At 42.2% G+C, this 17,976-nt stretch overlaps 1 long non-coding RNA gene across 4 annotated transcripts in view; it reads right to left on the reverse strand.

The window, feature by feature from the left end:
• Window positions 1-3,656, reverse strand: part of LOC138468095 (uncharacterized) — a 108,412-nt gene extending 104,756 nt beyond the window's left edge. For all 4 annotated transcript variants that reach the window (XR_011268200.1, XR_011268199.1, XR_011268201.1 and 1 more), the window contains exon 1: window positions 3,534-3,656. This is a non-coding gene — a long non-coding RNA (uncharacterized lncRNA). The remainder of the gene's footprint in view (window positions 1-3,533) is intronic.
• Window positions 3,657-17,976: the final 14,320 nt, after the last annotated feature.

A 17,976-nucleotide genomic window follows, 5' to 3' on the forward strand; every position in this document is an offset into this window, starting at 1 on the left:
CACCAGCAAAATCAATCTCTAGTGTTCCATGTGAGAAAACAGTCAGGAAATGGATATCTACACACATGACACATACGCGCCAAACTCACTTCCCACCCAAGTTACCTTGGAATTTAGGAGGGATTGCAATGTGTATAATTTACAACGGCAACTGCCATTTCAATTGTATTCATTGCAATCCAGCACTTTGCATTTGAATAGTAATGGTTTGGAAAGATCCTTTGGTATATTTGGTCCCTGCGTTTATGTTAATCTCTTCTATTGTGGCATATTTGAGTTAAGGATGCTGTGTTTAAAATATTGCTTTACTCTAACACCTGATTAATATTATCATCAGATGTATATGTACATAATTTATTAACATTGGACTGATACAAGTCTGGGTTTGCCCTGAGCCCGAACCTGCGTTTGCAGATTATGCACAACTGTTTGAGAAAGTGCCCAACTCAATGAGCTATCTTATTAAATTGTCAATTGCCCCATCTAATTCATCAAGATGATGCATCCCTTGCATAAACTCTCTACCAAGAATGTTGTCCAGTGTTTTTTTCTGACTGTTGTGTTGTAGACTTATTTAAGAAACTCTTGGACAAACTTGGCATAGACAGTGAATATGTGCAGAAATGCTCTTGCGACAATGCGCATACTGCATTAAAACTAGGAATTGCATTTTGTCGTGTTTCCATGCTGATAGTTTTCTTTAAAAGATGATGCTAATATAATATTTAATTATATTGACTAGAGATGGTTTGGATGTTATGCTTGTAACACAACACAACATCTGCCACTGCTGTGTCCAACAGTGTGATTCCACTGCAGTAGAAGAGTTGCCTATAGCCAGCATAAATAATGGTATCTCTATTTTTTTGTAGAGTAATAAATACCGCCCAAAAACAAGCACTGGCAATGCCAATAGTTTGGGGTTTTGTGTAGGCTTGGAAAGGCAGTTGCCAGGCAGGCACTGCTTTAGTGGCATTAACTGGCTATCAGTGGTAGCAACTGCAAAATGGAGCGAGCATCTGTGCATATAACAGTAGTGCCTGGCAAATGCCTAATACTTATACACGAGCCAAAACTGTTGGCTTTGCCAATGCTTGTTTTCAACAGAACCACATATAGTGCTTATAAATTGAGTGGGTGGGGGCAGACCTGGTTAAGACATTTTTATTACACCAGTGGCCCGTTTATAGCTTCAATTAAGGGGATCCAAGGAGTGTGTGTTTGGGCAGAGGTGGGTGGAAATGTTCCTTGTGGCTTTAATTTTCACATCCTGAATGGTAAACTATAAGTCCCAGAATGCAAAATAATGTCAACCTGAAAAATCTCTTTAACCCCACTGTATTTTCAGCGATTTAAGACATGCAAGAAGTTGTGTAATAAACAAACGTAGATGTGCAGCTTCTTTGTCACAAACTTCCATTTGAGTTCTAATTGTCCTATTATGCACATGAAAGGCACTGCCACTGAAAAAGATACGTGTTTGCAACCTAAGCACCTCAATGACCTGCAGAGCGTGTGCGTGTGTGCCTAGGGAAACTGGCAGTGGGCACTATATAACTTGGTGACAGTCCATCACCTTTTCCGTTCTGGTATACAAAATATACAAAATAAATGTGTTTCCTTGCAAAGAGGTGCACCAAGCTTTTAACCTAAGAGGATTGGTTTTCCTTGTTTGGAGGTCTTGCCTTACAGGTTTAAGGATGTGTGGGTTAGGGAGGGGGTTAATTACAAAACGAGAAAGAGAGTCTTAGGGCCTACCAAACCTTCAATAAAAAGCTTTAAACTGCCTGAGAGAGTTGGGGTGATTTCTGTGCCATTTGTGACGATCCCTAACCGGGCCAAACTTTCTAACCTCTTCTAACCCTGACCCACCCCTCCTTGTACTTCTCTACCCTATCCATCCTTTGTCACGCATTGCTGTCCCATCCCTTCCCACTGTTGCTCGAGTATGCTTTACTATTCTCTATGCACCTACTCCACCCCTCTACACCATACCCCTCTCTAAACCATCCAATGTCACCTCATCCCACTTAACCACACAATCTGCCTCTCTCACCTTCTGTTCCACACTACCATGCACACCCCACCTCACCCATATCTACCAATACCAATCGAAGCTCAGGGGTCACATAGATAGGCTTTTGGTTATCAGCCCACACAAGAAGTCTGATTGTGCATGCTGCAACGCTATGCGGCAGTAACCAATCAAGGTGGCTATTTCCGCAGCAGTGGGGCAGCATGTTTGGTAGAAGCATGCATGCACCACTGAAGAAAATGCACCACGTATTGTCCCTCGAGAACAGGCATTAGACTGGGGGCCGAGGACCTGGAAACCTCTCCTGCTGTCCAGGCACTATACAAAAGTTCAACAAGTGAATAGACTGAAACTTCGAGGGGTGCAGCGGGGCGTGGGTAAAGAGGCAGATCGTGTCTTCCTACGCAGTCATGCTGCAATTGTTAGCATTTCGATGGTGTTCACTTCACAAGCTGCTAACACACCGGGCGATCGTAGGATTTCTTTGGCTGCTGTTGGCTATACCTTTCCCCCCACACACATAGTTCATTCTTTTATGTGAACGTGCTCTGTTCTGAAATGGTGTCCTCTCCCGTGAACCTGCTCGGTTTTTAAACAGTCTATTCTCTCTTGCCTGTACAGGGTCTGAACTCTGAAGCAAGTGTTCTCTGTTGTTTTTATCCCCTCTATTATTCTGTTGATTTTAGAGGCGGTTTATATCCTCTGCTTCATGTCTACCTGATTATGCAGCCTCTGTCCTGTTCTGCTATAAACACTCCCGTTATGAAAGAGGAAATATAAGGGTTTTCTGGAAAGTTTGCCCTAAAGTCACATACTAAAATTATCATTTACTCCAGTCTTGACGCCGAGTCCAGAAAATGCTAATATTGACTATAGGCTGGATGTGTGGCTCCTTTCTTTGTTCGTTACTAGGCCTGCAGAGCTGCTCACAAAACACAAATGCGTAAAATGGCGCACGAGTTATGACGGCTGCTTATTTTAAAAGATTGGAGCTGTGTTTGGAATCCCTAGTATTTGTGTGTGCGCAGATATGGCACGAATGTGAATAAAACTGCATACTTAAAAACAAGCAATGCGGCAGGCGGAAAAGCCACCATCCATCGGCGTGGGAAGCAGTAAACCTTGTGGCTGTGGGCGTCTGTGTGCTTGCGAGGGCTGATGACTGAAAAGCTATTGCGGGCTTTGGGGACAATGCGTTTTGCATTTGCTGAATTTTCAGGCATGCGAAAAAGTAAATATCCACATGTACACAATTAGCAGTTGCTACAAACCAGGGCATTTTGAGGCGCCATTGATTTGAGATGAAAATCATATTCTCCGAGGCAAAAAAATGAAACAAATTGGACCATTGAAAGAAAGCTGGAAAAATAAAAAACAAAGCTGCATTTATCACGAGTAATTGTAAAGAGACCACTAGTCACACGCATCGATGTAAACTGAAACATGTGTGTCTGTGTTACCTAACGACGCGAACATAAATAAGCGCGTGGTCACTTACCTTTTGTGTGGTATTTATCCTGTTTTTCGAGCCCACCAGCACCTCCGCCGTATCTTCTTCCGCCGCCATTGCTACCCACGTTGCCAGGCCCAACAAAAAAAAAAGCTCAATGCCCCTCCAAAACAAGCCGAAAACAGGCCGCCTCCCATTGCAATGAGCAGAAAGTAACAGCGCTCACTCAAAACGAAGTGGTTAGGTCTCCAAAGTAAAAAATGCAACAGAATAGCATTACTATACATACACAGTGCTAAAATAAAAATATTTTACAATAAGCTGCTGCTCACACAAGCAAATTTAACTCCACTCTCCTCAGAAACACTTTTTTTTAAAACACCCTCTGTTATAAGCAGCACAGTTAAATGATATTCTCTATTTATTTATTTATTTAAATTATTTACTGTTCTTATATAGCGCCCAAAACCCTGAGGTGTCAAGGAGCTTTTACTTGCTGATTACAGAGCAAAAGTACATACAATGCTTAAGGTTACAGTATAAGTACATAAAGATTGGAAAATACATGGTGCCAGCCACATGTTGCATGGCAACCGGGAAGGGGGGGGGGCATATAGACACACAGGCGACCAGGGAGAGGTGGGGAGCAAACGGACACACAGGCGACCAGGGAGGGGGGTGGGGAGCATACAGACACACAGGCGACCAAGGGGGGTTAGCATACGGACACACAGGCGACCAAGGTGGGGGTGGGGAGCATACAAACATACAAGCAACCAATGGGGAGTGTTCTGAGGAGCATACGGACACACAGGCGACCAAGGGGGGTGGGGTGGGGAGCATATGGACACACAGGTGACCAGGGAGGGGGGTGGGGAGCATACAGACACACAGGCGACCAAGGGGGGGGAGCATACGGACACACAGGCGACCAAGGTGGGGTGAGGAGCATACAAACATACAAGCAACCAATGGGGAGTGTTGTGAGGAGCATACGGACACACAGGCGACCAAGGGGGGTGGGGTGGGGAGCATCTGGACACACAGGCAACCAAGGGGGGGTGGGGAGCGTACGGACACACAGGCGACCAAGGGGGGTTGAGGAGCATACGGATACATAGGCGACCAAGGTGGGAGGGGGGGTTTGGGGAGCATACAGGCACACAGGCGACCAAGTGGTTGGGGAACATACAGACAGGCGACCAAGGGGGGGGAGCAGACGGACACACAGGCGACCAAGGGGGTGTGGGGAGCATATGGAAATACAGGCGATCAAGGGGGTTGGGGAGCATACGGACACACAGACGACCGTCATGGACAGGGGTAGACAGGGCCTTAGGAGTTGGCCTTGTTAGGAGGGCCGGCCAAGCCTGCCGGCCTTCCCATTGGGCCAGATGTAGACAGCCCCAGCCAATCCCATATACCCAGCAGCACCGTGCCCAGCATCCTGGTGCAGGCAGTGGAAACGACCATCTTAGAATGGCAAAAATCCATGGACATAAGGCAGGTAAAATGCAATGCGGCAACAAACAGAGCGTTATCAAAGCTCAACAGTGTTTAAACATTCTCGCTGATAAGATGTCTATGCAGGCACAATTATTGCAATATTCAACAAAGTCAATGTGCCGATGCGCGCCTCGTGTGGGAGCCCAGTGGTGAGGGGCTTACCTTTGCACGTGCATGCAGGCATAATAGTAGAGAGCAGGGGAAGAAGAAAGTTGCAGTCGCTCTGGCAGCCGCATGTGAATGAAGAAAAAAAGATGACTAAAAGTAGGTGACCTTATTATTACAAAATACATTTTGTTGTGTGTCTTGAAAGCACATTTGCAAACCATATGGAGATTAGGCTCAAATTACTTTTCCTTCTGGTAAATGTAGTTTTTCAGTGAAAATGGGGAGGAGGATGGGGTGGGGCAACTAAAATTGCACTTTCTTTTTAGTGTTACACATATTTCTATAAGGATATGTTTGTCAGCATGGTTTATCATGTGATTTGCACCTGTACCTCTTTTACTGCAATGGGCCTGTCAACTCCTGGAACTTGCTCTGGGTGGACGAGGTCTGGTATCTGTATGAGCAGTCTTCACAGCCTCCACCACACTTGGGTCAGGGTACAACACATGCCAAATACCTCCTGCAGAGGACAACCCGCCATTAATTTTCTGTGAATTGTTTAATTCATTTTTCCTTGTCTCCACTGGGGTCTTGATATCTCCCTTTCCAGTGCAGGGAACCACACAAGGGGACTTTCTGGGTTCATGTGTGGGTTTTTCAGTCCCGATGGTGGACAATTTGCTATCAGATAAGTGCAATGCTGCATATGCCCGTTGTAATACAATGGGAGGAAAGTGTTCTTAAATGAAGGCTTTATTCCGGCAGGGTGAAGTTTGATTTTGTTCCACCACTAACAAAGAATAGCCACACCCACCCTTGTGTGGCAGTCTTATCTTTTTTTGTGTTCCCCCATGCAAAAACATAAATCTCTCCCAGTGAATGCTATGCATACATGTCAATATGCCCCATTACGTTTTTAAAGTGCAAGTTTATTCCTGTTTTATTCCTTGCATCCTGGAGCTTGTATTCCCCCATTATAAATCCAGACTCTACGTCCCAGAAAGCAGAATGAAAATATCAGCACTGGACTAAGGTCTCTTGAACGGATGTTTGCATGTATATGGGTGCATAATGGAGATTGCAAAATTGTACACTTTTTTAGACTCTCCGATTTAATAAAAGCGCTGCCCACCACAGCCTCTCTGAAGCTTTGTTAAACTTAATGGAAACCAATTTACTATCAAAAATAATATGTAAACAAACATGTGTGTCTATAGCATGATTCAGAGATTTTTTTAAAATAATGATTTAATGAATGCTCCTGCCGTAGATCAAAGTTGTCACATACAACACACACAGCAAAAGTGTTTACCAATAATAATACAACACAGCATCACAAATAAGAAAAGTGGATCAGAGACCGGACTCAGTATCGGCCATGTGCTAAAAACAAGCATTGGCAAAGCCACTGAAGCCACGTGTAAAACAAGCATTGGCAAAGCCACTAAAGTCACTGAAGACAATGGATAGAGTGCTATTCCTATGGCGGCAAATCCGTATACCCTGAAGAAAAAGCTTAGCGACTGGGCATTATTTGATAAAGAAATAGTTAAGTGCAATGGAACTTTTAGTGCACAAATAAAAGTTCCAAAAGAAATAAACTGTGTGACATTTTTAACCACATTAAAATCCTAAATAACGGCAAACAATGTTTAAACTAGGTAAACATTCCAACATTTAAATGCAGTAAACATGTGTGCCTAGAGTTACTGGATTGTTTTTACTGAGAAACAAGTTGGAAAAAAATCAAAAATAAATCTTCCATTGTAAGACCAAACAATCCTTGCTGGTAAAACAATACAAAATAAATGCGGTAAAAATGTGTAGTGTTGCTGGATTGTTTTTTATTGAGAAACAAATTGAAAATAATCCCAAAATAATCCTCACTTTAAAATCAAACAATCCTTGCTTGTCAAAAAATCCAAAATAAATCCAGTAAAAATGTGTGCCTGCCAATTAGTGTTAGTGGATTGTTTTAACTGAGAAACAAGTCAGTAAAAATCCAAAATAAATCCTGTAAAAATGCGTGCCTGCCAATTAGTGTTAGTGGATTGTTTTAACTGAGAAACAAGTCAGTAAAAATCCAAAATAAATCCTGTAAAAATGCGTGCCTGCCAGTTAGTGTTAGTGGATTGTTTCTACTGAGAAACAAGTCAGTAAAAATCCAAAATAAATCCTCCAACCCAAGACAAATAAATCCTTGCTTGGAAAAATCCCCAAAAAATCCAAAATAAATCCCAAAAAAATCTGCAGCTTGAAAACAAGCCAGAAGCAATCCAAAAACAATCCAAAAAGTGGATTTCTTTTTTACTAGGGTACACACCATGAGGGATCAGGAGATCCAGCCAGCGATGGGCCCCCATGAGGCTGGCTTTGTTTACAGAAGTGCTAGTAAGCAAGCCTTGATATTACTAAGGCCAGCTGCACAGCTGATCAAATTATTTGCTTTTATTACAGAGACAGCAGCCGAAGCCATTACCCACCACGAGGATCTTCATAAAATGGCCGCCAGGCCTATCCCTTCAGCTGTTACCTAGCAACCTGAACGCTGTAGAGAACGAGCATTTGATTCACTCAAGGGAGTCCATATCTCCCACAACACTATGCCGGAAGGCGTGAGCCAGCACCCACCCTAAGGCACACATCACAAGGCACAGCTACAACCCTGTCAGTGCCTGTCAGGAGCCGGCAGAGCCAGTGCCCGGAACGCTGCATTATTGCCGCCTGACCTGTATTGATGCTACATCCTTCCTTGGAACTTCTCTGGACTGTAAGCGCCACTGACTCCTGCGACCCTCTGTCTCATCTCCCATCTGGGTCTCATTCTGAGCCAACTCCAGCCTCCACTTTCACCTTCATCCATTGCTCGCATAACCCGCTCCTGCGACTATCCGCTACCTTCCTTGCCCCTTCTCTGCGCCCTTCTGACCTACTGGATTTCATTGGCCTTTACATGTATGCACCTTGAAACCGTGTGCACTAACGCTGCAATTTACACCTCCAGGCTCCTTTACATACTCCATAGGACCTCACAAAAACTCGATGATAGGATCAGCTAGTGAATGCGATTACTGTTGTTCGACTGTACCTATTGACCTGTAAAATCAGCACAATACTTTTAAGCCCTGCACTTCTTTTAAGCACATTCAACTACTGCAATACTGTTGTTTATCTTGTTACCTGCACAACCCTATCATTACTGATCGTTAAGTCCCCCATGTTTTGTGACCCCTTTTTGCCCTGGCACAGTAACACGCTGGTCCAACATTTCTTCACCATCACTGCCAAAGGTTGTACCGCCGCTGGTTCCTATACTCTACCTTAACCAAATAAGCCCAATGTACATGTCTCGATTTTTGCACAATGTGCACCCACGATTGTAGTTTACTTTACTGTTCTTTACGTGATCTTAACCTATTGCATGAGCCTAATGTATACTCCCTCATTGTATTAACATGCTGATATTCATGTCTGTATGCCAATACTAATTCGTATGCACAGCCAATCACCGCCACATAGGCGTAGCAGACTCCCCCACCGGCACATCTCACTCAACCCACGTTGACTCCACTAGCGCCCTGCTCAACAATTCTATGAACGATCACTCTGATTACCTCAACCACAATACTAGATGCACGCACAGACACTAACTAATCTCCCCCTCATGATACATAAAACAACACATACTGCGCATAACAAAGGCACCCAGACCCTCTCTCTCACTACTGTGCTCCACCTAGCCATCCTTGTAACCTATGCCATGTCCATCACAAGCATGGTACATACACCTGCACACCACCCACATCCTGCATATCAACCCTATAGCACAGCACGCACTCACCTTCCACTCCATTAGACCATGACCTCACACAGTCACAGCTGCCTACTCCAGCTGCTAGACTTCACAGACTCAGAATCTGCACACTAGCTAAAAACCTGCCATTCTCACCTACACCTCGCCATCTAAGAAACTTCAAACTAAGCACTCGAACCTCACCTAAACTATCTACTCACTGTAGCAAGGCCCATAACCCTCTATCCTCGCCGATCCAATCTTCTGCAACTCTACCGCACACCAAGCCACACGTTACCTCACACATCGGTAAACATAGCACCTCACATCCAAAAATTACTAAAACCAAAATTACACAATATCCACCTCTCAAATGTGCACTGCTGAATGTACGTTCCCTCCCTGTACATGTGTTAGAGATAAATTACCTATTATCCACACAGAACTTTGACCTACTTAGCATCACTAGAACCTGGCTAAATGAGTCCTCCTACCCAGCAATGTCATTAGCCCTACCTCCAGGTCACGCCATCCTTAGACAAGATAGACTTGATAGAATTGGAGGTGGAGTTGTCCTTATCTACAAAGACTCACTTCCCATTAGGCTATCAGACTCCAGCACCTGGGGTGGAAATGCTGACATCCTATCAGTTAAACTAATGCTTTCACCCAACAACTCAATCAATATGCATATCCTGTACAGGCCTACAGGCCCCCTGCAGATTTCCTCTCCCACTGACTCAGTAACAACATCAAAAAATCCTCAAAAATTCTATTACTAGGAGACTTAAACTTAGGCTACAATGGGCCTCATTACGACCCAGGCGGTAAGGGGTTTACGGCAGCGTAAACAGCGCCGACCCTTACCGCCTGAGTACGAGGTCCCTTAGCGCCATGGCGGATTTAACACCTGCTTTTAGCAGGTGTTAAAATCCATGGCGCTAAGGGACCATGGAGTTAATTACGCCACCGTAATTTACGGTGGCGTAATTAACGCCTTCCCCACTCCCATTATTCCCTATGGGGCGAAAATGGGAATGGGGAAGGGTAAATGGGGATTGGGGACTTACCGCCCCGCCAAGGTCGGAATGGGGCGGTAAGTCCGCCAACCACCATGGCGTAAACGTAGTTTACGCCATGGTGGTAAAGTCACAGCCCAGGCGGTAACTTACCGCCTGGGTCGTAATGAGGCCCAATGACCCTAAAGACGACTCTGCCTCAGCTCTTACTAAAGAATTATCAGACCTGGGCTTCTCCCAAGGAGTACACTCACCTACCCACTCCAAAGGCCATACCCTCGATTGGGTCATGGATCACAACTGTGCATCCAACATTACTTCTAACACAGACTTATCATGGACAGACCACACCTGCATTGAATTTGACATCCCCACGACCCCATGCACCAAAGCTCTCACTCACGCACCACCAGCCTTTTCAAGAAGTTCAAAAAAACTCAGCAAAGACAACCTCTGGCCATACCTGAGCAAGCCATGTCTAGCTCCCCCCTTCTCTCAGGATCCGAATGTGTTAGCAAACATATTCAATGACACACTTACCAATGCTATAAACTTAATAGCCACTCTAGAAAGCAAGAAAGCAAAAAAAAAACCTTCCACAACAATTCATGGTTTTCGGATTGACTCTAAACGGTCTGCACACAAAATCTGTCAGGCACAAAAAAACTGGCAAGCCGACCCTAATGACTTAAACAAGAACCTCTTCAAACAAATGGCTCCCCAATACAAAAAAGCTCTATCCAAGCAAAAGCTAACTCTTTTAACAACAGGATCTCCAAAGCCAACTCGCAAGTCAAAGAGATATTCACTATCTTTAACGAAATGGTCACACCTCCGCTAGCACAGATGACTGCTATGCTCAACAAAATAGATCTCTTCCAAAAAAAACAAAATTCAAAACCACTGCAAAGCCCTCCCTAACAAAAATAAGAACCTGCTCATTCAAGCAAAGCACAGCGATCCCCATCACGCCCAATTTGTCTTTAGAGACACTACCGAATCTGAGGTCCTCGATCTCATCAAACACCTTAAACCATCACTATGCAAAGGAGACATCTGCCCCCCTAAAATTATCAAGGAATTTGCTAAGGACCTAGCCCCCCTGGTTACTGCATTCATTAATGCTTCATTCAGAACAGGCCTGTACTATAATAAAGATACACATAATATAAAACTAATAAACTATTTAAAATATGGTCTAAAAGAACTTGATTTTTAAAAGCATAACATGTGCACAATTAAAACCTATAGATCAGATTCCCAACAGAGTCAATTTAAAATCAACAGAAATAGTTTTATTTTCGATCAAGTTTACTGCTCATAAGAATTGTATTGTTGCAATATTAAGCGAGACAATGTGTGCATTAAATGTATAGTGCCTCATTTGTTGTTTCGTCAGAATCTTGTATTCCCTCAGGTACTTATAGAATGTTAATTCCCATTGACTAACGAAGGATGAGCATTCGGTTACAAGATGCTGAGGTGTCTCCCTATGTTCGTTCATCTAACAAAAGCAGCAGGTTACATGATGGTCGAGTTATTTGAAATTGTTGCTAGCCTCGTTTTTGTTGGCCATAGGTCTAGGCGAAGGCAAAGGATGGAATGTGCATATGAGTGACTTGGGAATTGCAGTAAGTACGATGATGTTTGATGCAAGGATTTCCTAACAAAAGCACCTGCCCTAAAGCTAGCGTAATTATTACAGGAGTCCCATGCCGTGCTCTCATCGTGGTGCCAGAGCTATCATTTTGTCAGGCCTCTTCAATCGTCCCTGCAGTAAAGGAGGTGGTTGCTTTTTCTCCCACCTAGAAGCATAAAACTGAGCTTCCAGTTCATCACAAAGAGGCAACACAACGCTCCACAACGTATTATTAAAGGTTGACCCCCGAGTCAAAACAAGGGCTGCTGTTGCTTCAATTAAATAAATTACAAGTGGTGTCGTGCAACCAACAAAAACCCAACATTTGTTTACGCGCCATACAGCAGGGCACCCTGCAGACATGGCCACACACAGGCGTGCATCAGTCTTCTTCTCTGAAGTGTTCAAATACGATAATTGGTAAGACAGACTGTGCAATATTAAACATTTCTTAACCAGATCCCAACGTGCACACGAGTCTAATTTAAAGATACGAGTGGTGTGCAATTCATTAACGAACAACCATTGAGAAAGCAAACAGTTTGGACTTTTGTATACGCATGAGAAAGGCCCTTTGTGTATAAAGTTTGATGGTGGGGGTTGATTAAAGCAAGTTGAAATGTATATATAGTCAGTGTTTAAATGACTGTGCAAGTCATTAAAGAATGATCATTAACAAAAACGACCGTTTCGGATTATGTATAGGCATGGGAAAGGCACTGCCGATGTAAAGTTTGATATGTAGGGTTGGTCTTTGTGTAAACTTGGTTCAAGATCTCACTGTTGAAATGCAATTCTTTAAAGAACCAGCATTGACAAAGGCAATAGTTTGGGCTTTTGTGTAGGCATGGGAAAGGCACTACTGGTATAAAGTTTTTCGTGAGGGTTTATTAATGCAAGCTCAAATTTATAGGGTTTTGGATACATCTCTATCTAGACCCTACATTGGGGTTCTCATCAATTTTATATAAAATATAAACATAATAATCTGCAGCTATTTACCCTCCATTAATTTATCTATGATTCTTTTTCTGGGTGCAATCACATTTATAGGGGTAGTTCTTATCAAATTTTATATCAAATGAATATACAAATGTATATTTTTGGTGGGTTATTATCAGATTTATATAAACATGATTGGGGTTATTATCATATATATCCATTTTATATCCAAATTATATGAACATATTTAGGGGCAATTACATATTTTGGGGTTCAACCAAATGTACAGGGATTCTGGGTGTGTGGAAAAGGGGCGGGGCACCTGTCTATTGAAAAGCTTGATAAAAGATATCCCCCTACTACTGACTTGGAAGCCCTCCCCTTTCCCATCTCTCTTCCACTGTTCCTCTGTCAAAATCAGCAGGATTAAGGAAGTGGGCAGGACACAGGGCATGTGGGTGTAGTGTGATTTAGGCTCCCTGGTGTCCCTTGTCCCCGCCTACCTCCACCATCATGCTGTTAATGGTCGCTGGGCGGAGGAGCCCTGCATGTCCTGTAGAGAATAGGGATGCTATAGACAAGTGTTCCTGCACGCCTCTATCCTAGGCAAAGTGGAATATTAATAACAAATTGCTATAGAACGTCATGCCAGATTCCATCCCCTTCTAAGCCCTGTGACAACCGGCAATATTATTAGCCAATGTAATTGCACTCAAATCATCAACCTTTGAAGGATGAGGGGCCGAGTTGGCCATTCTGGATTTCAAAACTTTGTCCTATCAGCTGGGATGAAGAACTTTAGCAAGCTATCTGAATCAAGAAGCACTCTGGACTTAATGGAATCGAGTTTTACTGTGAAAAGTGGGCCTGTAGGCTATGACATTGCAGTGCAAAGTGGACATACTTGTATTACACGTACTGCGCTACCTTAGCATGGTAGCTGGCCATAACCGTTTCTGACCTTGCTGTACTAAGTGGACATTAGACATTTTGCAACTGCTGTGGGAATTTGGCATGATGGAACCTGACATTTCTATGCTAACTAGTCATGATGCAAGCCAGCCTTACAGTGCTATTTAAGCATGATGACATCCCGTACTTCTGTGCCAAGTCGGCATTATTGAAGATATAAAAATGGGCCACAATAGTATGCAGATTTATTGTGATACGTGGGCATTACAGAACTTGGAACCGTAATGCAATTCACATAATGCAGTCTGCAATTGGTTTGCTATCTGCACAAAATGCAGTCAACCACTGCTGTCCAAATTAGCCATAATGAAATCTCATACTGCCACAATAATAATGAGTGCAGTTAAACCGTGTGCATTACAATGTGGATTGTCTCTGGTCTCTGGTAACCGGTGTTGTTTTTATCCCACTAGCTGGTATTCATTTTGTCAACCTTGGAAGCCCAGGATTTGAAAGTGTGCCCTTCTTGTTGCACACAAATCACTTTACAGGATGCATTAATCCGCTGAGCTTTCTTACAAGTGATGTCGGCACGAACTGGGTATAAAGGACTTGTTATTTTCTGTTTAGTCCACATATGCAAGAACATACCAAAGATTTACAGTGAATCGTGATGCGTAAGACACTCGGGGCCTGATTTACAAAAACATTTGAAAACCCCATTGAAAAACACTTTGTAAATCAGGCCCTCTGACTGTCTCAGAAAGTATTAAGCATGTTAATCGTTTCTCAAGAGCCAATTGATAATCCAAGAGTTATGGTTCAGAGTGAGCCTTTTTTTACTTGAAAGAAACTTTGAGGCACACCATGGATTTTAAGATAACCTCTAGCTCTGCCCAGCACCATCAATTGCTTCAAATGGCAAATCCAGTCTGCTTTTTTGGGCTGCTTAGCAATCATACAGATTGTCTTGATCTCGTATCTGCCTAAATGTATCATATCAAATACAACTTATTATCATACTGCGATACCTCTATGTTTCCAGTTTATGAGAAAAACAGTATATAGTCAGCACTTGAAAGAAATGAAAGAATCTGTAATTTTGCGCTCATTTTCTGAAGTTTTAATAGTGTTGTTTCAAAATATAAGTATATCCTTTTTCATGTTTCTTGAATGCATTAAATGTCCCTCAGCACGTTTTTCCCCACCTTTGTATGGTGATTCATCAATAGCTTGCTCTGAATAACAAACAGAGAATAACTTTAAATCAGTCGTGACTTATGTATATACATAATATTGTAAATTATAGACTTCATACACAACTTCAAAAAATGGTTGCTCTAGTCTCATGCAAGTGTATTTGCACTGGGCCTCATTACAACCCTGGGGTTGGACCATGGTGCTATTAACACCCTGGTCCATGCCGGATTCCGCCATGGTGGATGGCAGATTTACCGCCCCATTCCAAGGTTGGCGGGCGGTAAATCCCCATTCACCATGGCCCCTCCCCCATTCCCATTTTTGGCCTATAGGGCTCAATGGGAATGGGGAAGGCGCTAATTACGGCACCGTAAATTAGCACCAAGGTCCCTAAGCGGGTTGGACTTTAACGCCTGCAAAAAGCAGACGTTAAAGTGTGAATCAGGCGTTAACGGTTTAACGGCGCCACAGCCTTTTATGGTGCCGTTAACCCCTTAACGCCAGGGTTGTAATGAGGCCCACTGTGTCGATGTTAGATCCAAATTAGGAAAGGAAAGAGAGCGAATGGAAGAATACAGTCTTTAATGTTCCTGTCCTTGCTCAATATGGGTGTTACCTATGGAAACAAAGTTGACTATTCTATCATGCTATTTTAGCAACATGTAAGAGATCCTATGAGCAAGCTTTCATAATCCTAAAGATGTCATAATGTCTGCATACCTTTTTGAGGTTTTCTCTGGTTTCCCTTATGATTTATATTCTCGCGGCATGTGAACCGCGTTGTGACTAAAATGGCCACTATTTATAGCAGCGTGATGATGAGATCGCTGTTTCTTTCTACGCGACTGCGTCAATCATTCATTTCGACATCTTGCTTTGGGCTACTTCTAATTGTGTAACAGCATGTGTCGATATCGCGTTTGTTATACGTGACGGCATCATCATGCTGTTCGCCATCTTGTTTAGGGATTCATATTTTACCGCTGTCGTGAACAATTTGCTCTATGAGTTTTTAATTGTGTAAGGTACTTATACCAATAAAGGAGTTGTTTTAGGAGTCAGCAATAATTCAAGCAATATGAGTTCTGAGTATATAATCAGAACAAAAGAAATTGAAATAATAGTGGATGCACAATGCTAAAATTAGTTAGATTTGACACATTTCAGACGTGAATACCTAAAAAAGTATAATAAGAATTACAATTGTGGATAGAACAGCTACAGAAAGTGGCTCATCTCTGTATCGAAAATCAACCTCATCAGTTACTCCTGTCGAATTATCTTTTTTAGAAGAATACAAGAAATACAAACAGACAAGAACGTATTCTCAATTCAAGTCAACATGAAATCCGATGAGATCCACAACACAACAATATTCCACAACACGTGGAGGACGAACAGGAAGAGCAGGAGCGGTAGGGTCAACCTCTCCAGATCACGTAAAAAGCACTGCAGGAATGCTAACAAGATCCAGAAACATTCAGCAAAGGAAAACTTAGTAGTGAATCTTACTAGTATGGACCTTTCCTCAGAACTAATATCAGCCCTGAATAAGGGACTTTCATTTTGCCCATCCAGTCCCATGGACTATTTCACGACCAATCTTGATCTATATACATTTTGTTAAAGACTTAAGATTAAAAAATACTTTTCGACCATCACTAAGTCTACAGTCACAACTACTTGAGTCCCCTCAAAACTAACAGTTATTCATTTAGAGAACACAGTAAGGTTGTTGAACCTCCAAGAAGAAAAATAAGTTCACACTCTGTAAACTTTTTCAGTAGACTTGAATTTAGAAACAGGATTGTCTAAAGAAACCTCGCTTTAACCTAAGTCCAAGTTCATCACCTATTTAGCTTCGGATAATGTGATTGATATGTTTCACAAAGCAGCATTGCAGGATCTAAGAGATAATTATCTTACGGGAAAGAAACCCACAATCCAACACAATCTGCCCTACAGAGAATGAGCAGCATTACAAGCACTTAGCAAGAATACCTCAGTAATAATCAAAATGGAGGATAAAGGTGGGAACATTGTACTAATGAGAACAGAAGAATATGTCACATCGGCACTTCACAATCTTAATGACATACACTGCTATGAGAAGCTTACAATCAATCCTCTAAAAACATTTGTACGGGAATGGAATGCTATGAGTATCCATTGAATGAACGAAAGTTTACTATCAGAAGATGAACACAACGTCATGCACAATCCTTTTCCAATCATGGCCACCATATACTTAATTCTGAAAATTCACAAACACTTTCCAACTTTTCCAACTAGCAGATGCATTATCAATGGAATGTTATCCATAACTGAATCAATTTCCCAATACATAGACAAGAACTTGCAACCATTAGCTTCAGGACTGACATCCTACATTTTAGACACCAAACATGTCATTTAGCAACTTGAATCTACAACCCGGGAATCCAATTTCAGATGAGTTACTCTAGATGTCACTTCACTCTACACCAGCATTCTTCACATCAAGGGAATCAAAGCCACTCATTACTTTTTCAAATGCAGAGCAATATTGTGCCAGCAACAGAATCTAATGCTAACAGAAATGTTAAACTTTACCTTGAACAATAATATGTTCACATTTATCAACCAGATATACAGACAGAAACAGGGCACGGCCATGGGTGTAAGATTTGCCCCGTGTATGCTAATTTATACATGGGGCATTTTGAATAAGAATTCGCAAGGCAACATCCATCATTTACAACTGCAAATCAAATCATCTACTGGGGTAGTTATATAGACGACATAGTGATTATCTGGAATGGCAACCAAGAATCCCTTAAAAAATATCTGAACAATAATAATTACAACCTCAAATTCACTTTACAAGCCATTACCACAAGAATATGTTTCCTAGATCTGGAATTTTACATGCAAAATGACTTCATCCAAACAACCCTCTTTGTGAAACCTACATCAGGAAACAGTATACTACATGCCAAAAGTAACCACCCAAATAATTTCACCAAGAACATCCCTTATAGAAAACATTTGAGGATAAAACGTAACTGTATAGACAACAAAGAGTTAGAAAAACATGCAAAATCAGTGACTCCCAATTTTGAAGAAACAGGCTATGACAGTCAACATCTCCGGAAATATTTAACAAGGCAACATTTCGACCAAGAATAGATCTTCTCACTAACAAACCAAAAATGAGCTCACTTGAATCTTTCAATAAAGTGTGTTTCATCACCACTTACAGTTCTGAATCACATTTAATCAGAAAAATTCTGAACAAACATTGGTCCATTCTTAAATTAGATGATGATTTATTAATCCATGACATGATCCTGGCCTTCCACAAATGTGGAACCAAATGCGGGAAAAGCAATT

The sequence above is a fragment of the Ambystoma mexicanum genome, chromosome 4q, assembly GCF_040938575.1.
Source record: "Ambystoma mexicanum isolate Mex_15411 chromosome 4q, UKY_AmexF1_1, whole genome shotgun sequence".
Taxonomy (NCBI): Eukaryota; Metazoa; Chordata; class Amphibia; order Caudata; family Ambystomatidae; genus Ambystoma; species Ambystoma mexicanum.